This window comes from Enhydra lutris, unplaced genomic scaffold, assembly GCF_002288905.1.
Source record: "Enhydra lutris kenyoni isolate GAN:26980312 unplaced genomic scaffold, ASM228890v2 scaffoldscaffold38, whole genome shotgun sequence".
Taxonomy (NCBI): Eukaryota; Metazoa; Chordata; class Mammalia; order Carnivora; family Mustelidae; genus Enhydra; species Enhydra lutris.
In genome coordinates this window covers 14,206,998-14,229,772 of record NW_019154122.1, presented here as the reverse complement: position 1 = coordinate 14,229,772, position 22,775 = coordinate 14,206,998, and the positions used below count along the sequence as shown (strand labels likewise).

Below are 22,775 nucleotides of genomic sequence, written 5' to 3'. Positions count from 1 at the left end.
TAGCTCTGAAAATGGAAAGTGGGTTTAAAAATGAATTTTTTAATACAGTAAATATTAATGCACCAGTACCCGGGATTACAAACCACACGAGTTTCATCCCTACTGCGCTAGGTGCTTAAAAATCAAACTACAGAGATGAGAAAGATAGTCAAGGCGCACACCTTTTCCACCTCCTCCCGAAGGGTAATAATAGCGTGCTGGAAGCACCTCTCGGCTCCGCCGAGCTGGGGCAGCTCACGCTGTCTTCTCGCCAATGTCAGCCTCACCTGAGGTCGCTGACCAAGCACTTCCTGTCTATAGTCTGACGCTGGCCAAGCCGTCTGCCTAACAGGACTTAGAGCTATAAACAAAGGCCAGCCACGATTCAAGGGGCAATCATCCAGGTGTCAGACACAGAAAGCCTCTGATTCAAACACAGACATGTGCTCACTGTGAAAGAAGATACATGTCACTGTCGTCGAGTAGTCATCTCATGATTCTGAAGAAAACTGCAATGTGTGTAAAAATAAAACAAAAATTATTTTTGGAACGCCCATATTTTGTATTATTTACAACACGGGTTCCCTTCCTGGTGACTTAAGATTCAATTCTATTAGGCGTCCTATTTTCTCAAGCACTACCCTAGCAGCAGGAGGTCATACGATTCATCGTCCAAAGACTGTGCGGCAGTGCTGAAAGCGGGAACCCAGAGGCCCGACTTGCCCTCATCGCAGAAGCTCAGCTACCGGGACACTTGCTCTGACTTACACAAACACACTAACCCTCAAGACTCTGATGTGGATTAGGCCAAACAGTGTCTTGAGAGAGAAGAGGTTACAGCCAAGGGGAATCTGAGATGCTCAGCAAAGATCCTTTGCCATAATCTTCCTACTAAATACACATCTTAGAAACATATTAAAGAAGGTAACCAGTTACAGAGAAAGGAAGAGAGGGAGAAAGGCAGTAACTCAGGATATCTGCACAACCATCATACTAAAATATTTGACTTAGTTATTCTCTTGGGCACCCTGAGGTTAACCTGTAATACCCACTCAACTAAACTCCTATAAATAGTTGGTTTTCCACAATCACAGCCACTGTTCTCAGAGAAAAGCCAGATTTAGCTCTTGTATAATAAACACCAGAAGCCTAAAGAACTAGGAAAGCTGTTTATGTCCATGCCCACCAGCAACCTCTGTCTGCAAAATCGCACTCAGTGCTGGAGTGAGGATGCAAGTCTCCTCAACACGACTCCCGAGAGAGAGGAAACGCACCCTTTAAACCAGGTGCCACCCTTCACCCCTCCCAGCTTTTCAACGGATAGGGGTTTTCCCAAGACAGACTATAAGGGACAGGTCATTTCTTTTCATACAGGACTGGTATGTTTACAAGCGGAAAATAATTCCGCACCTTCCACAGCATTGAGCTACTTCAGGTAGCTAGGACCCTTACCCAGGCTAAAAGTATTCAGGGTGGATGGGAAGAACTGTCATCTTCAAGTGTTTTTATACACTCTGCATCATTAGCTTACTTAAATTCTCGAAACAATTCTAGAGGGTAGAATGATCACCCTATTTTACACAACAGCCAAAGGTGTACAAACATTTCATAAAGACTGTGGCATCTATAAAATCCTGACACAAAGAAACACCATTTTATTTTTTATTTATTTTACTTTTTTATTACTATGTTCAGTTAGCCACTGTATAGCAGTACATCACCCGTTTTTGATGTAGTGTTCAAGGACTGTTACATATAACACCCAGTGCACATCACATGTGCCCTCAATTCCTATCACCTTGTTACCCACTCCCCCAACCCCCAGAAACACCATTCTAGAGTAGGTAATTCTCCAGTCCTTGTCAGGATTTGACCTGAACTTCCCAATGAACAGCTCAAAGCACAGTGCACAGTTAGAAGAGGTCGTCAAGTACTATAGTTACTGGTAAGGCCAGGAATAGAACACAGGTCTGGTGACCCTCACGCCATGCCCAGTTGGGCGTGTTCTTTTGGATGCTGATACCCTTCTGAAGTTTCAAGTCAGTTGTGAATAGCAAATAAATGAGTTAATAATTGTGGTAAATAGAAGAGAATGTGGGAAGTATCTAGATTAGAGGAATCTGATATAAAAAAAGGCATGACCATATGAAGCTTTCTATCTACCAAGGAAATTCTGAACTAAGGACACTAGTTCCTGTAGATTTTCTCATTTTCTGCAGCAAAAATGAAAAATAACCTTTGCCCTCCCCACCCTAGCAGTTGTGAATGATTAGCTTGGTTATGTTGATAACTAAGGAAAATATAAAATGACTGCCCCTCTCTCTCACATGATTAGAATACTACAGATTTACCCTACCACCAAACTCCCCCAATTCTAGGCAAAAGACGGCAGGACACTAGGAACGTTTAGCCAGCGTCAGCCTTAATAAACCCTCCAGTGCTGCCAACAACTCTCCTGGTAGCGCCCATGTCGTGCCCTGATGAAAGAGGCTGGAAACAGGAAGGCTGCTGGGTACCAGAGGAGAAGTGAGGAGAGAAACAACATGGCTGGAAAACAGGGATGGCAGTGATGGGGAAGGAAGGGTCTCAGGACAGAGATGCCTAGAAAAGACTGGAGAACCAGCTCAAAAGGCTGGTAGAGCAGCGACTTCTCTGTGGGTGAGGAAACACTACTAATTGAGTCAGACATTATCAAGAGCAAGGGGGAAAAAAGGATTAGAAGGCCCTTACCTAGGCTAAAAGTTATTCAGATCTGTTTTCCACTAAAGAGATAAAAACACTAGATAAAATTGCCTGGCACTTCCCAAATGCTGGACAGTAGATTTTAGATTCGACACTTAATCTAACTAGTATCTAACTAAAAAATAAACTACAAGTTTATTTTTTAAAACAGAAAGATAAACAATTGTCAAGCCATATCTTGTATCAAATTCTTCATGGTTTGCAACTTCTAGCAGAGCACAGGGAGAGAGAAAACTGGAGCCAAGAGGTTACATCAGACCACATCTACTCATGGATCTCACTTTCATTCGAATTTGGCCAAACCAAAATTCCTTCACTTGGGTAAAGCATTTTAGTTTTATAAAAAGTACATATCAAACTTCAAATAACTGAAATCCTCAGAAAACTTAACAGTATTTCTTTCACTGTTCCACATTAGATACCTCTTTCCAATGGGTTCTGGGAGAACCACCCCCCGACCCAAGAAAAAAAAGTTGATTATATAGATCAATTACAGCATATATTTTATCTTAATGTCTATCAACAGTTCCTTCTTTTTTTTAACCATTCTCAAAATGATCTATCTTAGCATATTTAGATGTATAATAAATATTGAAAGTTTAATGTAAGTATGACTGGTTGATGCAAACCACTGATTTATATAAGGATGTACTTGAAATCTCAGAACCTTTCTTCCCTATTATGAGTTACTGCTGTTCACATAAGGTACCACACGGAAAAGGTGTCTACAAACAAACAGTTCATTGAAAAGAGAAGAAGAGAAAAAAGAACCAACTCAGAATAAAAGAATCAAAATTGAAGGAGAGGAAATCAATCAACAACACCCAATTAGAAAATTAAAAACCAAACCAAACCAAAACCACCTAGCTCCTTCTATAATGGATATTCTCCGTTTCCTCCTTCCACTCAGGGCGGTTGGGGGTGGAGTGAAAGCAGCTCCATGTCTAGATATTTGCCCTCCATCCCCAAGGCCCAAGAAGCACTTCCAGTAACTAGGCTCTGCAGAGGCCAGAGACATGAGGACATGGTCGGTCCCACTCCATTCCCAGCCTCCCCATTCCCCAGCTCAGTCAGAAGAACTCTCCACACCCCTCCAATTCCACCTGGAGGGAATTCAGGTAAATGTGACTGAATCCCCTGCAAGTATTATCTGCATATAACGCTACCCTGAACTTTCCTCAGCAAACCCTTCTACCCCAAGTTTAGCAAAATATGGGATTTCAGCTTTGTGAAATATCAAAGGAATTTGTAAGACACTCATTTAAGAAATTTATAAGAATCCTTGTGTATCTGTCTGTCCAATGAAAAGTACAAACTTTTATTTAAAATTATTTATTTATTTAGGTAATCTCTAAACCCAACGTGGGGCTTGAACTCATGACCCTGAGATCAAGAGTCTCATGCTCCTCCAACTAAGACAACCAGACAGCCTGAAAAGTGTAAACTTTTAAGGCTGGAAAATTAAAGAGTTAAAACTACTCTTCAAAACGTAAGCAACATTAAAGAAAGAAAAAGTCCCCAGAGAATTCAAAGTCTAGTAAGCCACAGATCTCTTCATTCTATTGCTTGGTTGATGACTTCTGTCAATAACCAAATCCAATTGGTGGTAAATGACATTTCCTGTTTCAGCCACTATATTTACAATTAGATGTTAATGGCTCAACACCCCAGACAACCCTCAACTAACCCTCTGTTGTCAAAGACCTTTCTGTTCTTACAAGGGAATTAACTTTCTTTGTGGGGGATAAGCATAATCTGTCACTTTGCTATCTAAAATAGGAGCTAAAACTAAAAGTAAAGGAAGTAAAATGAAGAAGATCCTAGAGGCCAGGCAGAGTCTGAGCACAGCACCGGGTTAAAGGAAACCATTTCGTAAGATCAAGTGCAGAGAAGCAGCAGGGGCAAAGCGGGGGGAAAAAAATCAAGTTACATAAAGTCCAATTGTACTCACTGTTTCCTTATTGGGAAGCAGCTCCTTTCTAATTCTGAAGAAGTTCTTGCCGTACTGCCTGAGCCCCTTAACGAAGCGTTTCTGTGATAAAAAGAAACAAATGGGATGTAAAAACCAAAAACAAAACAGGATGTCAGCAAAGCAAAGATATCTGCAATCAGCAGAATAACAACCACAAAAAAGTCTGAGCTAGGGAATACTGACTAGGCTGGGAGACAATTTCAGCAGTAGAGCTGGGACCCCCTGCCAGGGCAGGCCCTGGACAGCCGCCATCAGAACCCCAATGGCACACACCAGACAGGTCTGGGAGAAGGACATCCTGGGGCTGAGGCTAAGAAGCAATGCAAGCTCTCGGTGCCACAGTCTCAGCACTGGTCCACGAAGATACAAATAAATACCCTCCGTGTTTCAATAAAACAGCACAACTGCTTTTCACCTGAGAACGAAGCTTCCCAGAGTGTTGAGCTGAAAGGAGGGAAAAGGAATCAAACCTGGAGACTTTTCTCCAATAGGTCATCCTAGAGGGATTAAAAGGCCCTTTCGTTAATCCCAGGAATTCGCCAAGACGACTGCGATATCCACGGAAGCCCACTGGGAGCCGGAACCCCAGCTGGCCTGACCCGCCACCGCCGTCATTAAAAGCCACTCCAAGGCACCAAATAATCATCAGCACCCCTTCCTTCTTTCCCACACTCCCCACCATGCCCCCCCCCACCCCGTCACCCCAGCAGTCCGGAGACTTTCACTTTGTCCCATTCCTCCCAGGCAGCCCTTCCCCAGCACCGAGGGGTCAGCTCCCAGCTCCCCGACCCCCACCTCAGAGCCCCCGGCGTGGGGCTCGCGGTTCGAAGCCTGGTCCCGCACGACAAACCCCAGCCACACTTCCCGGCCGGGCGGCCCGGCAGCCACAGGTACGCCGCGCCGGCCGCACTCAGGGTCCGGTCGGCGAGAGGCCGCGCCTGTCACTCGGCTCCGGCTCCGGCTCCGGCTCCACAAAGCGCAGGGCGGAGGCGGCCGGGGCGGCTCGGCGTGTGACCGTGGCGGGGCCGCGCGGCGCGGGGCGCGGGGGGCGCGGGGCTGGGGCCACCGCTGCCGGGGGAGGAGGCTGGAGCGCGGCGCGTAGAGCTCAGCGCGGCCGCGGGAGGCTGCAAAAGGCGGCCTGGATCGCCGCGCCGCCCGTCGGCCGGAGCTCTGTCCCCGCCCGGCCCCCAGCCTAAGGCTCCGCGGTCAGAGCCTCCGGCCCCCGGCGCTGGTATCTCGGGTTTCCTCCCTCCGAACAGCAGGAGTAAATCCGAGCAGCAGAGCGCAGAAACTTCCTCCCTACCGCGGTGAGCGCGAGCACAGGGTACCCGCGGGGCCCGAGCCGGCCCGAGCCGCCACTCGGGACCCTTCCCAGGCCGCTCCGTCTCCAGTCCTCCTTCCGGGCGGGCAGAGTCAGCAGCGCGACAGCCACACGCCCACCGCCCTCGGACTGCGAAATGGGGGGGTGGCCCCGACGACCCTCACGGTCCCTTCCGGCCCAGGATTGTGGCCGGCAGCTCGGCCCGGCCCAGGCATTAGCCTGCACCTCGCAGGGCGCCGTTTCACAACTAAATCACCGCGGAAGCTTCCCAGCCAATAAATCACCTGCCCACCAGGAGGAGAGTCCCTCCCACTCCCGGTGTTTGAGACCAGTCGGGCAAATTCAGTGAACAGCCAGACTTGGCCTGCAAGACAGATCTGCAACCTCCTACTCCATTCCTGGAGGCTCTGCATTTTCAGCTTTCACCCCCTTTCTAAGATATGACTCATCATTGTCAGTTTCCAATACAATTTGTATAGTTCAAAGGAAAAACCTGTCAAGGCACAGGAAAGCAGCTCTCCTCTAATCTTAAGAAGAGTGACCTTTGTTACTTGCATGATCAACACGCAGCCTGAGCTCTGTGCAGAACGTGTCCTCTGGGAATGCTGCAAGGCAGTAAAACTGCCCTGCCCTCAAGGAGCTCCAGTCCGGCAGGCCTGCAAGTGAAGGGATCAATCTCTGGGCCCTTAGAAAGGCAGCAGAGGGGCAAAGCGCTATGAATGGGCCTAGAAGAAGGAAGCAACTTACTCTGCTGGTGTCTTAGAGGAAGTGACAAGGAAGACCGAGCCTGCCAGGTGGGCTCCAGCAGGGCTTCAAGCAGAGGAGTCAGACAGCAAGGGCACAGAGAACATTCTAGGAACTGCAAGGAGGACAGGGTATACAGAACGGAGTGCCAGCAGATAAGACTGAAGAGGCAGGAGAGATCAGGTTGCACACAGCCTTTAAGCCAGGCTGAAGTGTCATGGTCCTAACCGTAGGCCAGTTAAAAAGCACGAGCCGTCCACGGAAGGACTGGATAAGGGTTGCTCCAGTGGCAGTGTGGCCTAGGTCACGAATTAGGGACAAACTGGCGGCAATGCACAGAGACTAGTTAAGAAGGAGGCTGGTGAGATAACTAACCCAGGTGTGAGAAGAGGGCCAGAACTCTACCTCAGCTATCAGCTTCTTAATTTGCTCTTTAAGTAATTACTGAGCATACAGCACTGGGAGGAATTTTTTTTTAGGGGACAGCCATAGACCTTTATTAAAACTGTGATTCATTTTCACAAGGTAAGATAAATGTGTGTGAAGTCATTATAGAACAATCTGAGATTTCATTCAGCCGAGCATAAGTAGTGAAGTGTAACTCATCAGTGCAGCAGGGGAGCCAGGAAGAGGGATGGAGGGTCATAGTCCAGGATACCTTCACCAAGGCAGCGAGACAGGCAAGACCACGAAGAACCAACAGCATTTACAGAGGTGGAGGGGGGTAGGATGACCCTCCATGAAACACAGAGGTGGAGAATGGGAAGCGGGTTCTGGGTGCAGGGGGCTATATAAAGTTGAGGTGGGTGATCTGGCATGACTCAGATGGTGGAATGCCAGGACTATGTAATCTGAATGTAAGCTTGATGCCAAAGGACATGCAATAGACTCATGGTTGGGGGGGGCGGTGGCTGGCACAATGAAGGCAGCAGCTTAGAGAGGATAAGTCTGAAACATCAGGGTAATGTGTCAGATTTGGGAAAACTTGAGTTCACGTCCCGATTCTTCAACTTATTATGATGTAATCACCAAATATAATCCATTCAACTAGTGATTATTAAGTACCTACTATATGCTAGGAACCTCACATACATTAATCCAAAACCCTTACAACCTAGAAGTACTACTAGTACTACCTGCATTTTCCAGGCAAGAAAGCTGAGGCACAGATGGTTAAGCAGCCAGACCAAGGTCACCTGACTCTCCAGAGCAAGGACAGAATACAAACCCAGGGTCCAAATTCCAATTCCTGCAGCGCCACTCTCTCAGTAAAATGGAGATAAGAGTCTATAGAGGGAGCTGTTTTCGGTCACTGTACCATTACCTGTGACTCTGCCCTTTCCTGCTGGCCCCAACCACATCACCAAGACCTCAGCATTCTTCCTAAGAAAGGTCCTTCAAAGCCCTCCTTTCTTACCCATTCTGATGCTAGTCTCAGGCCAAGCCCTTATCTCTCTCTCCTAGTAGCTACAATATTAGCCCATCACCCCCATCCGGCTATGTATAAGCCTCTACCAAGGAATATTTCCAAACCACACATCATCATGAGTCCCATACTGTCTTGCCTCAAACCCCAACTTGAAAAGAGCTCCTTGGCCTCTTCAGAATGATGTTTACGCCCCTTAGCCCTTAATTCAAGACCCCTAGGATCCTGTCTCTGCCTACATTTCCAATCAGATGTCCAGTAATGGCAACTGGTCCGCTGCACCCTTTGCTGAACTCTAGACTCTGGGACATCTCTTCTACTCCTCTCCACAGTCTACCCAAGGTACTTTCAGTTTACCTCAAACCCAAGCTCAAATCCCTCCCCCCCGACATAAAACTTCCCTGACCATTCCATTCCATTCACTTGGCATTGTTTATTTGTATAAGGCCTCACGTATGCATGGAGTCTGTAAGCCCTGAGAAGACAAGAAGTGTATCTTCAATCATTTTGCCTCCATAGCTATAGCATTAGGCAGTTGGAGCTCCCTGGTTTGGGATGCAGAAGTGAAACAAGCACGAGATGACAAGGGCCTGGGCTTGAGTGGTCAGGGTAGAAAGGGACTGGTAAAAGCCAAAGAATACATCTTGAACTCTAACAACAGAGTTGACCTGCTCAGCTCCACGGCACCAAACTCTGCTGATTTTCCTCCTATCAACAGTCTTGATTCTTTACTCAACTTGTACATGTTAGAGCTGTTCTCGAGGCTTTGTTCTAGGCCTTCTGTTCTCCAACCCCCCTCCCAATGTGATCTCTACTGCTTCCTTGGCTTTCAGTATCACCCAAGATTGTCCTTACTACATCTAAGGCTACATCTATGGTTCAGGTCCAGCGGGAAGACTTGCTTGAATGTCTCAGAGACATTTCAAACTAACTACTTCCAGAGATATGAATTCGAAATCTGGTGGTGAACAAAGACCATCAATGTCAATGTGTATCAATGACTGTGCTACCAAGTGCAAAAGCACCATTCGTCCTACTTGGAAAAAAAAAAAAAAAGAAAGAAAGAAAAAAAGGAAGTAAAAGCTTCATGTGGCCTGTACTGTTACTTCTCTATGGAAAGCCACAAGGCCTCAAAACTGGCAAAACATCTGCTTCTCAGAGACCAGCCTTTACCTTGTGGTTTACCAGAAATGTAGAGTAGCCTTTAAAATCGAAACAAAGCCAATCCACTCAGAGCAGTCAATGATGAGAATAGGTCAGTATGTTAAGTGGGTTTCTGAGGCCTTAGGCTCCTTTCCCTCTATTAATTCATCTCTCTTCAAATGAGACCTTGAAGGTTTTCAGACTTTAATTTAATAATTAACGCTACTGACTTAAAAACAGGCAGGTACTATATGCTTCTAAATGAAAATTCATAGACACAGTCTGTTTCTTAATAGCCTTTGAGTAGTTGAACTGAAATTCAGCATGTCCAGTGCTGAAATCCAAGCCCTTATGAATTACTGCTATGTCCATTAGTTTTTTTGTCCCTGGCAGTGCACAGATACTAGAATGCTAGCATGCCGGGGGGAAGGAGAAAGAAGGCTGTTCATTTATGAGGGAGTAACTTTGCCTCAGTCACGGCTCCCAGAGCTCAGCAGCCCTGCCTTTGATACTCCACAGGCTTGCCATCCAGCCACACTCAGATGCATGAGCTCAGGGTCTTGGGGTGTTGGCACTTGTTTCTCCGGTGCTGTTTGTTTCCATTCAACCTGTGTGTTCCCCAGGAGCACAAAACAAGTCCTTTTCTATTTTTGAACGCCAAAGCCAGATGAGATCCAAATATAAATTTATTTATGGCAAGGACGCTGTCCTTCGCTTTGTTTTACAACTTAGTTTGCAACTGTGCTCCAGTTTTTATTTTATTTATTGAAATACACTTTGAGGGGCCCTGGGTGGCTCAGTCGGTTAAACATCTGCCTTTGGCTCAGGTCATGATCCCGGGTCCTGGGATGGAGCCCCTTGTTGGTCTCCCTGCTCAGCGGGGAGTCTGCTTCTCCCTCTCCCTCTGCCCCTCGCCCGACTCCTGTATGTGCATGCACTCTCTAAGGAATAAAATCTTTTTTAAAAAAAGAAATATATTTTGACATATATATATTTAAGGTGCACATGTTAATTTGATTAATTTATATGCTGTACTATGACTCCCACTGTAATGATAACTGGCACCTCTATCATGTTATATAATTATTCTCTAGTTTATAGACAAATTGCCATAGTTTTCTATTATTGAGCTGAAACTTTATATCACCATTAGGAGTTACCTACCTATAATTTCTAGTAGAGACCATTTAACTCCTGGCTTTAAAAAGTGAGTTACCGGAACATATAGCACTTTTAACAGAATCTGCAATGCAAAACTCTTTATCTCGTTCTCAGTAGAATGGGCGAATAGGACACCTAAACTCAGAAGTCCTGGGATCTCGTCTGCTCCCTGTACCATAAAGGAAATTCTGATAAACAGGATATAATCTTTTTAAAGATTATTTATTTATTTATTTATTTGACACAGAGAGAGAGAGAGAGAGAGAGAGAGAGAGATCACAAGTAGGCAGAGAGGCAGGTGGGGGGGGTGGGGGGGGGAGAAGCAGGCTTCCCGCTGAGCAGAGAGCCTGATGCAGGACTCGATCCCAAGACCCTGAGATCATGACCTGAGCCAAAGGCAGAGATTTAACCCACCGAGCCACCCAGGTGCCTGATAAACAGGATATAATTAATAGGAACTAACTTTAAACAGGAGATAATTAATAAAATAAGCATAATTGGGTCCAAATGAAGTAACGCTCTCCCTTACAATAAAGCAAATGTTCAAAAGTTCCTTGTGCTGTTGCTGTGCCTGCCCCATGTCAAAGCCTCCCAAGCCCTGTGCACTGGCCTCCCCAGATGCTGACCCTCTCCACTCCTGGGGTGGCGGCGTGGGACTAGGGCAAGCATCTTTACCGTCACATGTCAGTGACAGGAGAATGTAGGGAAACAGCACACTACGCAACAACAGAAATGGCTCTGCTGAGTGTCACAGCCACACGCCAGGCCCTGTCTCCAGGACTCCTAGTGTGTGGCCTCACCTAGGCACCAGAAGGACCTTACAAGGCAGGGGCTACTACCATCTCCATTTCACAGATGGGAAAACTAACCACATGTCAGCAAATCCTTGAACCAGAATGGGAGCTATTAAGGGTGACATGTGTGAACAACTGGGGAAACTCAGGGAGGGGGTGAGGTCTAGAACTGGAGTCAAGCACGGGGTGCAGGTGAGGGGTGCGATAAGCATCTTTGGTTTGTATTTGCATTTAAAGATTTAAATGTCTCCTCCCGATCTAAGTGGTAAATGTAAGCTATATTCTAGTAACTTAAACTTATTCTGGCCTCAATTTGTTCACCTTTTAAATTGGCCATAAAATACCTGTCCTACCTATCTCAACACCATTACTCTGCGTATCAAATTGGATGGCACCCAGAAGCGTACTGGGCTGGGAGTAACTCTTGCAGAGGGTCAGGGGTGTTCATCTCATCTACCTGGGAAACGCCCACCACAGCTCATCTCCAGCGCCGGCTCTGACCTGTGTCTGCAGCAGATAAAGAAGCAGGAAGAGGAGGCTGTGCTACAAAAATGGCTAAAAGATAACTCTGCATTAACCCCTGGCTGAGAGCTTTCCAAATTAACTCCCTCTGGTGAATTTTAACTAGTGTATCACAGTCAGAGACTCACCAGGATTTCGGAGAAGCCATTTCTACTCAGTCCTCTTACATAACTGTTTGGAAAACACTGTAGGTATTAAAATGATTCCCACTGTGAAAATGGCTCCTTCTGCTCTACCCCGTTTTCTGCACGAAATTTTATGTTAGTAACTTACTGGTTCTCAGGGGACTGAAGAGCAGGCAGAGCTGCAAGTGAGCGAACTTCAGTTTTCCCCACCAGAGACACAAAAATGCCAGACCCTGTGCCAGGCAGCGAGGAAGGGGAGTAGCCACGGCTCTTCTGAAGGGTTAGAGCAACAGAAGAAAACCAAAGATGTATGCTACGGGGTAGGGTGAAAGAAGAGAACGCCGAGGCCAAGCAGAGAGAAACGAAGGCCTCTCCGAACGCATACACTGCACGATGCCTACCAGCTCCTCAGTGGCTCTCACTGTCCAACCACTGCTGAGAACCTACTGCATGTCATCAGTACGGTCCTGTACGTTACAGACGGCCATCACCTCATACCCGAACACGTTTCCTGCTGGAGATATACCACTAATAATGCTATGACAAGTAGCACTGCGTTTTTGGTTTTAAATATTCAACACACCGATGAAATGGTGACCTGAAGTAAGGCACTACCTCTCCAATAAATGGCATCACCATCAATCTGCCTGTGAGGAGACATGCCAGCAAGCCATGGCGGGCATTTCTAAGGGTTCCAGTATGTGCTCCCAACTTCTCATCCCACTTTGGAAGTACACTCTGAACTTAACTAGCATTATTCCAGGATAGTTTAAAGTTTCATTAAACTTGTTACAGTTGACCCTTGAACAATGTGGGGCTTAGGGCACTGGCACCCTCCTCAGCAGCTAAATATCTATGCATGACTCCTGACTCACCAAAAGTAAGTACTGATAGTCTACTATTGACTGGAAGTCTTACCAGTAACAGGTCATTAACACATATGTGGTATGTTACATGTACCATTCACTGTATTCTTACAATAAAGATAGAGGAAAGCAAATGTTATTAAGAAGATCGTAAGGAGGCACCTGGGTGGCTCAGTCAGTTAAACATCTTCCTTTGACTCAGGTCATGATCTTGGGGTCCTGGGATCAAGTCCTATGTAGGGCTCCCTGCTCAGCAGGGAGCCTGCTTTTCCTTCTCCCTCTGTGCCTTCCCCTGCTTGTGCTCTCTCTCTCTCTCTCTCTCTCAAATAAATAAAATCTTTAAAAAACAAGAAAGAAAAGAAAATCATAAGGAAGGGGCAACAGCTGGCTCAGTTGGTAGAGTACGCGACTCTTGATCTCAGGGTTGTGAGTTCAAGACCCATGCTGGATGTAGAGTTTATTTCAAAAATAAAATAATAATGATCAAAAGGAAAAAGAGAAAATGGTAAGGAAGAAGAAATACATTTATAATACTCTATTTCAAAAAAGCCCATGTGTAAGTGAACCAGTGCAGTTTAAACCTGTGCTGCTCACGGGCCAGCTGTAGTTTAAGAATAGCCAACAAGACAACAATGTAAAACAGTAATTACATTTCTATGATGACTCTCAAATCTCTCTCCATATCTGACATTCCCCACCTCGGGCTCACACCTGAACTTTCTCCTTAGAGTAACATCTCCCAGACTCAGGGTTCCACAATCTCAGTGTGGACACTGATGGGTCTCGGACCACATCCTCCTCCGTGTGCTCTCCAAGACAGGTGCCACTGGGGCCATTCTAGAGATGAGGAAGCTGAGGTTCATGTAAATTAAGTATCCTGTCCCAATCCATACTAACGCAGAAAGGATGGAGAAGTAAAAATGAGGTCTCAAAATTGGATTAACTGCTTAGAATCTAGATGCAGAAAACATTCTATTGTGTCTACTTATGGCAAAGGAACTAAAGGGTATTGTACTTAAAAAAAAAAAAAAAAAAAAAAAGACCCTAAAAGAAATGTTACATATAGTAATACTTGCTTTTTGAAACAAAAGAGATCATATGCTATATAGCCGTGTTAAACATTTTCTCACAAAACAACTTAGAGTACATGGCTCTGCCACTTGGTAACTCCATTGCTTATGAAAGTCACCATCCTTCTCTTGGGTTTCCGAGCACTTCTGTATAAGAGGAGCCTTTGGGCCTTCTGCCACCTGTAAAGCCTCAACAGTCAGTGCCTCTAGTTCTCGACCACTGGGAGTCGCAGTGAGGTAGGCAGCCTCTCTCCTACACAGACGTGAGCTAAATTCTCCAAAATAAGACCCTGTTAATGCAGGGCATGTCTTCTCAACTGCCTTACTTGGAAATTCAGAAGACTAGTCGAAGATATCTTTAACATTAAATAAATTCTAGTTTTAGGGGAACCTGGGTGTCTCAGTTGGTGAAGCATCCGACTCCTGGTTTCGACTCAGGCATTGATCTCGTGGGTCATGAGACTGAGCCCTGTGTTGGGTTCTGTGATCAGTAGGGAGTCTGCTTGGGATTCTCTCCCTCTGCTCCTCCCCCCACTGGTGTGCATGCTCATGCAAATTAATTAATTAGTTAATTAATTCTCACTTTAACAACAACAACAACAACAACAACAACAACGAAAGACCTATTTCCCTGCCTCGTCCCAAAAGATTTGATGGTACTTATGACAGAAACCCAAATCCGGGCCTGTCTATTTCTAAGAGAAGTCTTCTCTAGGATCAAATATGGCAGCTGCTAAGCTGTCACAGAGACATTCTCTTTTTTGTTCTTTTCCTTTCCTTTCTAATCCTCCAAAGCCCAAAGAGTACAGGAACAAGAATGGGAGAAGGTAGGTCTAACATAATTCTGCCCTGGTCCTTCCACCTCCCTTCATTCTTGAGTATCATGATCATGGACAGCTCCTGGTTCCAATCACTATTTTATATAACCCTGCCCCCGTAAGATTAGCTACAGAAACAGAACATAAAGGGGAAATGAAGTGCCAGGTCCGAAATTATTTGAGGCCAGTGGGAGGAGTCCAGCAGACCCCTTACCTCCCCAGCTGACTCCTGCTCACATGCCCCAGAAACAGCTCCAAAAGCTGGGCAACTGGTAAGTCAGCCCTCACTCCCTGCCACGTCTGTAACAAGAGCACAAGCAGAGAACGCTGAAGTTGGAAGGAAGCTGTAGAGCATCTAACTACGTCAAAACTCTCATTTTACAGACAAGGATCACATACTGTTTAAAACAAAACAAACTAAAACACACATACCCACAAGGCCTTGTATTTGCGACAAACTGTATCTCTCTCCCATCCCACATGCTGCTCTTATGGAGTGATGAAAACACTCCTCCCTCCACTGAGGAGTGGGTCTCTGTCTCTATCCCTGACCCTGGGTGGACCTTTCAAACTGGCTTGACGAATATAACAGAAGTGACACTGGGTAACATGAAGCTAGGTCATAAAAAAAGCTACACAGCTTCTACCCAGCTCTCCCTCTCCAGGCACATGTCTTTGGAGCCCTGAGCCACCATATTAAGGAGTCCAGCAGTCTTGAAGCCACTGTGCTACAGAGACCACACAGGGACAGAGAGAGATGTCTCAGAACTTCCAGCTGTTCCAGCCCTTGGCCATTTGAGTCCTTCTCACCCAGACTCATGAGTCAAAGAAACTTCAAGATGACTCCGACCCCATCCACCAGCAACCTCATGAAAGTCCCCCAAGCCAGAACCACACAGCTGAGCCATTCCTAAATTTTGATCCCACAGAAACTGTGACAGATAATAAATGGTCACTGCTGTTTTAAGTTGAGGTCATTTTTATTGTTGGGGTAATCTGTTATGCAGGAACAGGAAACCACTATAAGATTCATTACAAAACTACAAAAAACTTTAGCCTCCATGTCAGTTGACTATTAATTAATTAAATGAGCCAGTAAACTATTTTCTAATTAGACTCCCTAAAATGATCTGCATGCCTTATCATTCTGTATAATCTTACTGATTTAACACACAGCTCTTATTGCCATAGGATATGACATAATATATAGGATCCTGAGTACATAAGAAAATCTGTCCACTACTATATCCCTAGCACCTAGAATAGCACCTGACACAAACCACAGGTGATCAACAACCACTGGTTGAATTAATAAATGAATGTATGTGCAGGTGAGCTGGTTTGGTCTTCCCATAACATTATTTGATTTCCCAGCCCACCTGCTCTCCAGCTTGACCCAATGCCTCCTGATCAGTGTTCACTGTTAAGTTTCTAACTCTCTAATTACTACCTACCAAATGATTTGACACCAACTTTCCTGTGTATTCAAATGTTCAGGCCCCACTACAGAAACCACACCATCCCATTCTGTAATGCCAGCTTGGCACCCAGAGTGAAGCCAGTGATTTTCTTTTCAACACAACTGTGTTAGTTAAACCCTTCCCAGGTGGGCTCAAATGTCAAGTGTCGAAGTGAAGTCAGTATTCCACTTCTCCATTCAAAGACCACATGCCCCATGGGAAAACGACCTCATGTTGGATGGTTTACATAGCAACTGAGCCCACTAGCAAAGACCACTGAGCCAGACCATACAGCTTTGTCTATATGCTCCTCTGAGTCTAGATGATTACGTTGAGTATATGGAAGTCCCGTTGTTATTTCAGGCCTAACAAAGCACTGCCACTGGGTGACTATCAGAATGCTTCAATGCACTTTCAAGTCAAATGAGAACTGCGTAGTTAGGCAGCAGCATTAACAGATGTAGAAATACCGCCAACTAAATACCTCTTGCCAATTACGGCTGCCCAACTATGCCCAAATTAAAAATAACCCAACACTAATAACAGAACCCAAATGCGCATCAGAGGCTCCTACTCTCCCTGCAATACCACCATAAAATTTCCACATAAATGTCCCTGTAAAGTGGCTCATAAATAAGTCATTAAAAAAAGTAGAGCTCAGCACAGGAGGAAGAGGAAACTCAAAAAAGAAATGTGGCTTGTCTGTAAGTTACAAGGGAAAAAAAGAAGTAGAGATCTTTAATGAGGACGCCTTTTGCGAAAATTAAAACTGAAGAGTCTAGATCCGTGGCTGCCCAACAGAAACTGACTGGGAGCCACAAATGTGACCCAAACATGTAACTTGAATTTTCTAGTACTTGTATTTTAGAAACGGGTAAAATTAATTTTAGTGATACAATTTAAGTTGATATAGCCAAAATATCAACACATTATCAATATTAAATTTTTTTTAAGATTTTATTTATTTATTTGACAGACAGCGAGAGAGGGCACACAAGCAGGGGAAGTGGGAGAGGGAGAGGGAGAGGGAGAAGCAGGCTTCCTGCTGAGCAGGGAGCCCGATGTAGGGCTCGATCCCAGGACCCGGGGACCATGACCTGAGGCGAAGGCAGATGGCTAAGGACTGAACCACCCAGACACCCCTCAATATAAAAATATTAATGAAATGTTTTACATTCTCTTTATCCTACTCAGTCTGCAAAATCCAGTGTATGTTGTATACTTCAAGCTCGTCTTAACGTGGACTAGCATACATTTCAGGTGCTCAACAGCCACATGTGGTTAGTGGGTACCATTATCAGTGCAAGTCTAGAATGATCCTTACTTCTTTTTTGTAAAACATTAGAACCCAAAGCACCAAAAGTTTTCTATTAGGGAGGCAGAACACATAAACTGGTCAGAATTATGGACAATGGTATCACATATGCAATCCTAAACGAAACACAATTAATAAAGGCTTGTTATTTCAAATTAAGTAAAATCTGTCTTCCAGAAGAACTTAAGCAAACCCAGAAGCTGCTATGATCTGTCCCTCTTCCCAAACAGGGGAAACTGAGGCCCTGACCAGCATCAGGGGTTCACTTCAGTTCTTGCCATAGAAGGGGCTCCTGGACTTTGCTTTCCCTTCATGACAAGGGCCAGGGTTCCTCATTGAATTTGTTCACTTTAAACCTCTCCAAAAGGGGAGGGAGATCAATTATTCCTTGAGGAAATGCAGGAGAGTGAGGGGGAAGAGGAGTGTATTTCAATTACAAAAGGCAAACCTTGGCCATAAGGCAGATCTCTGTCTAGCCAGTGGTTATTATTTCTATTACAGGCATCCCATTTGGTCTCCTGCCATCCCCAAGCAGAATGGCTACCACATAGAGTCCCTCAAGGGAGGGTCCCACATCACCGCCTGGTAATGGGCCCCACCACAAGGCTGCTCTGGTGGCTTTTGTTTGGAACAATAGTGCTCCCATGATACCTCACTCTTGCTTGAAAATATTGGTATTAAGGGAGCATGAACACAGCTGTGTGTAAATTACACAAACAGATTAGATGTGTATATTTATAAGGAATATAAACATACTAATAGCAAATTTACATACACAGATGCATTGGGCTGCATGCAGAGTGAAGTTTGAGTTCCAAAGTATTTCCTGGAAATTTTACAAAAATAAATGCTCACGTTCCTTAAAATTTTACAGAAAGAAATGGTTAAGAAATGCTCAGCCTGCTAAGTCAGGCTAAGACTCTTTCACCCTATGCAGAATGCCTCCCAAAATTAATTCCTCTTCATCTCCACCTGCAATACTAGAGTATTTGAGACTCTATAAAAGGGAAACCTCAAAAAGAACTTAAAAACTCACTTTTATAACAAAAATATATTAATATGGGATAATTTCCACGGTTAAAAGGTTATAATTATAAATGGGGGAGGGGCACAAAAGAAGGCAGTGTAGGCGGAAGCAGAAAGTGAGAAGAATCTGGAAGTTCAGAATTAACTTGTCCTAAAATGACAGCTCTCCCATCACACGTGGATGTAGACATGTTCAAAGAGGAAGGTCTACTTAAGTATCTATTAACACAGCACATAGTAAGGTAAAATTTTTGGATTTTTCAGCTAATTTTGAAAAATGGAAAGCACTCAGTATTTTATGCTTCCTGCATCAAATCCAGAACACAGACCCAGGCCATCAGGAAAGCAAGGCTACGGTTCTGCCTATGATTCTATCAAGGCTTCACAGATGACCCCAGGCATGCTTACTCGTGGAAAGATTGCATCTCAAGTATCCTAATTTAAAAGAAAAAAAAAAAAGCACTAACTTTGAAGCTGCTGAGTGCCAGTAAAATAAAAAAAAACTTAAAAAAGAGTAATGATCCAACTAAGTAAAAATATTAATCTACGCAGGTACTGACACACATAATAACAAGCTATTAAGCACACTATAGGCCTTAATTTTATTCTTTAAAAAAAAAATTGCAACAAAACCCTCCAACTGATATTTTTTTCCCTTTTTGCTGGATGTGATTTGATAAACTCCTGGTTTAAAAAAGAAAAAAAAAAGGTCCATTTCTGAGGCGTGGATTTACCACGCTCACAGTTCCACCAATAACTCATCTCCTGATCTGGGCTTGGAAAAGCACTGGCCCCAGTTTGATTGCTCTAGCCCCGGGTTGCCAGGCAACCAACACAAGGGGGAAGTCTGAGAGCGGCTGACAGATAGCCAAGTGGCTGAAACAACAGACTTCTCTCTGTCAAAAATGTGTTTCAGAGAGCCACTTCCCCACCTCTGCTGTCTGCTAAACACTACACGATTGTAAAATCAAAATCAAAAGGCCACTGTAATAAAAACACACTTCCTGCTCAATTACTAATTGTTAAAAAGCTGAGGGAGATCCAGATCACACGGTGTATGGCAACAGAAATGCGAGGCTGTACATGAGATAAAGTCAGCAGCATGTGAGAAATCTGATCTAAACGCAGCTCTGCAGCTTAGAGTCCGAGCCGGGGCCGTCCGAGGAGCAAACCAGCTGCCTAAGAAAGCACCAGGAAGAAAGTAACGAATGTGGAGATGTTCCAGAGGCAAACCAAGGAGTAGCTAGGAAGCCAGAGGTCCACGTTACTTAATAACAAAACCAAGAACATTCTCAATTGTGTGGCATCCTGGAGATTACCAGTTTTCTCCTTCCGCTCACTCTGGAGCATGGGTGGGTGGGCGTGTGTCCCTAAGGCCTGCGTGTTTACTGGCTACAGCAGATACCGATATCCTTCAGAGGATGCCTGTTAATACGTCCAGGGTCTGACAGTCTAACATGCCAGGCTTTTTAAAGTCATGCGGGGCTTGAACTCCCAACCGTGAGACCGAGAATCGCGCGCTCCACCGACTGAGCCGGCCAGGCGCACCTACTGCAACATTTTAAACCCCTACCGTGCACGCCCCCAGCTTGTAATGTCGCACACCATAGTGTGTCGCACATCACAGTGCTACCAAGCACCCAGGCTATGTATGCAGCACCCTTTCATGAAACCACTTCACTGAACTGTCCTCTGGGGCTCCTTACAAACAGACTGTGGTATCTGGAAGAGGCCAGCACTCAAAACAGGGTTCTTTACCTTTTTTGTGCCATGGGCACTTTTGGCAGTCTGGAAAAGCCTAGCCTCTTCTAAAAATGGTTTTAAATGCCTAAAATAAAATATATGGGATTACAAATAAGACCAGTCATATTGAAATCTACTTATCAAAACATTAAAAAAATGTAAATACCCATACTTTATTAGCATATTAAATAACAAGGTCATAGAGATTTTGTTTTTTGTTGGTTTGGGGGTGCTGTTTTGTTTTCTTTATAATATAAGCTCTGATTATAAACTCCCAGAGGGCAAGGACAATGATTTACTCATCACTCCCTCATCACAGCACTGCACAGCCTGGTTCAGGGCCCAAGGCTGACCCACTGAATCCTGGAAGATGTCTGCCAGGCTCCCAGGCTGACTGGCCCTTTCCCTACACTCAGGACCCCATGGGGCCTGACTTTCCCTGGGCTTTCCCAGAGCCTAGGACTGGGCCTGGTAGGCAAGATTTGTAGGTTCAGAGTCTGCAAACTAGGATGTGTAGACATAAAACAGACCCAAATGGTTCTAAGGGAATTCATTTCCAAGCCTTCTGCTTTCAAAGGTTTTCCTTCCTAAATTCGCCTGATAACATTCACTTGCCTGAGAGCACACTCCTGTGAGAAAGGAACCCTTCTTTCACCTCCCCTCTCACAAAGGTCTTCCCCTCTCAGCACAGACAGAGCGCCATCCCTCTCCCACCTGGAATGCTACCAGGCAGCGCTGCCCTGATACAGAAACCCCAGCGCACCAAACAAAGGATTGATTCAAAACACTGATGGTGTTGACACAGTGACTAACTCTAAGGTCACGATAAGAAAGCTTTGTGCAAGTCAGGTACCTTCTCCTTCTTTGCTTTCAACAAAATTAAAGGAGGATCTAATGGCGTGTCATCTGATAGATTACTACAGACCAAGTCTGATGATCCATTATATTTTTGGCGTTGCTATAGAAGGAATTCAAATTACAGAGTGACACTGTGACAAAACCATTATTCCCATCTGCTTATTCATGCAAAAAAGGTTTATACATGCTTCTATCTACAAATACATGAAAAATAAGAACAAAAATCGATGCAGAACACGGCCTCTTTCTAACAATAAGTAATACTCATCCAAGAATTAATGCATTTAAAAAACTGAAGCCAGGGGTGCCCGGGTGCTCAGTCGAATGAGCGTCTGCCTTTGGCTCAGGTCATGATCCTGGGGTCCTGGGATAGAGCCCCGCATCAGGCTCCCTGCTCAGCGGGGAGTCTGCTTGTCCCTCTCCCTCTGCCTCCTCCCCCTGCTCACGCTCTCTCTCTCTCTGTGTCAGACGAATAAATAAAACCTTAAAAAAAAAAATCCTGAATCCATCTTATTTCCAACAAATATTAAACAAAAATTAAATTTTATCAACATTTTATAATATCTTGTTTTGATCAACTGTATACTAATAATTATTATAACATAATTGGACAGAATTTCCCTTTTAACACTTAGAGCTTTGTTGTTAAGGAAATAACAGTATGTACATGTCTTTTGATACACATACTTCTTGCTGCAGGGCATAGTGGAGGAGTGATCTGACAACAGATTCCCAAGCAGGAAATGTTTTTTTTTTTCCTTTGTAAATATTTACTTACTTTCATTTGAGAGAGAGAGAGAGAGAGACTGCACGCACAGAGGAGAGGGGCAAAAGGAGAGGGAGAGAAACTTCAGCAGACTTCCATGCTGAGTGTGGAGCCTGACACGGGGCCAGATCCCAGGTCCCCGAGATCACAACCTGAACTGAAACCAAGAATCAGATGCTGAACCAACTGAGCCACCCAGGCACCCCAGGAAATGTTTAATACTAAGAATAAAGTCTATGGGATGCCTGGGTGGCTCAGTTGGTTAAGCCGCTGCCTTTGGCTCAGGTCACGATCCCAGGGTCCTGGGATAGAGTCCCGTATCGGGCTCCTTGCTCAGTGGGGAGCCTGCTTCTCTCCCTGCCTCTGCCTGCTTGTGTTCTCTCTCTCTCTCTCTGACAAATAAATAAATAAATAAAATCTTAAAAAAAAAAAGAATAAAATCTATGGGGCAGTAGACTGAAGAAAAGTTACTAGTTACAGAAGTTAAAGGAGGGCAAGGAAAGATAGAATGTAAAATTTTACTGCTAAAAAAAGAGACCATTCATGTATTTTTAGGATAGATGATAATGGGTATAAATTGAGATGGGATTCAAAATGCCCTGGCTAGATTTAAGATTCATGGAACAGTCTCATTTTCAACGTCACTATTTATTAGTTAGAAATTACATCCTTATCAGGAGAAAGGTAAATGCCAATTTAATCTTGGGAGGAAGCATATGGTTTTTAAAGCAAAACAAAATTCTCTTAGGGGTTACATGGGAAAGAGAGATTTTTGTTTGTTTTTTTAAACTTTGTACCTACAAGGAAAAAGATGCGGGAATTATGGAGAATGCCAAGAATGCTTCCACATCTCAGCTAGATTTTTTATACTCTGGTTTTACCTAACTGAACCAAACCAGGGTCACTAAAAACACTTTCCAGGAC

The 22,775-nt window shown here is 44.7% G+C and overlaps 1 protein-coding gene across 4 annotated transcripts in view; it reads right to left on the bottom strand.

The window, feature by feature from the left end:
• The window catches only part of LOC111154621 (arginine-glutamic acid dipeptide repeats), a 497,893-nt gene that overhangs the window by 51,936 nt on the left and 423,182 nt on the right, over positions 1-22,775 (bottom strand). The window contains exons 1-2 of one of the 4 annotated variants that reach the window (XM_022514345.1): positions 5,997-6,048; positions 4,673-4,753 (exon numbers count right to left, since the gene is read on the bottom strand). The exons of 1 other annotated variant lie outside the window; for it this stretch is intronic. The gene's annotated coding sequence lies outside the window, so the exon portion shown is untranslated. Of the gene's footprint in view, positions 1-4,672; positions 4,754-5,488; positions 5,684-5,996; positions 6,049-22,775 lie in introns of those variants that run through there. 2 more of the 4 variants (XM_022514342.1, XM_022514344.1) reach the window with 2 other exon arrangements.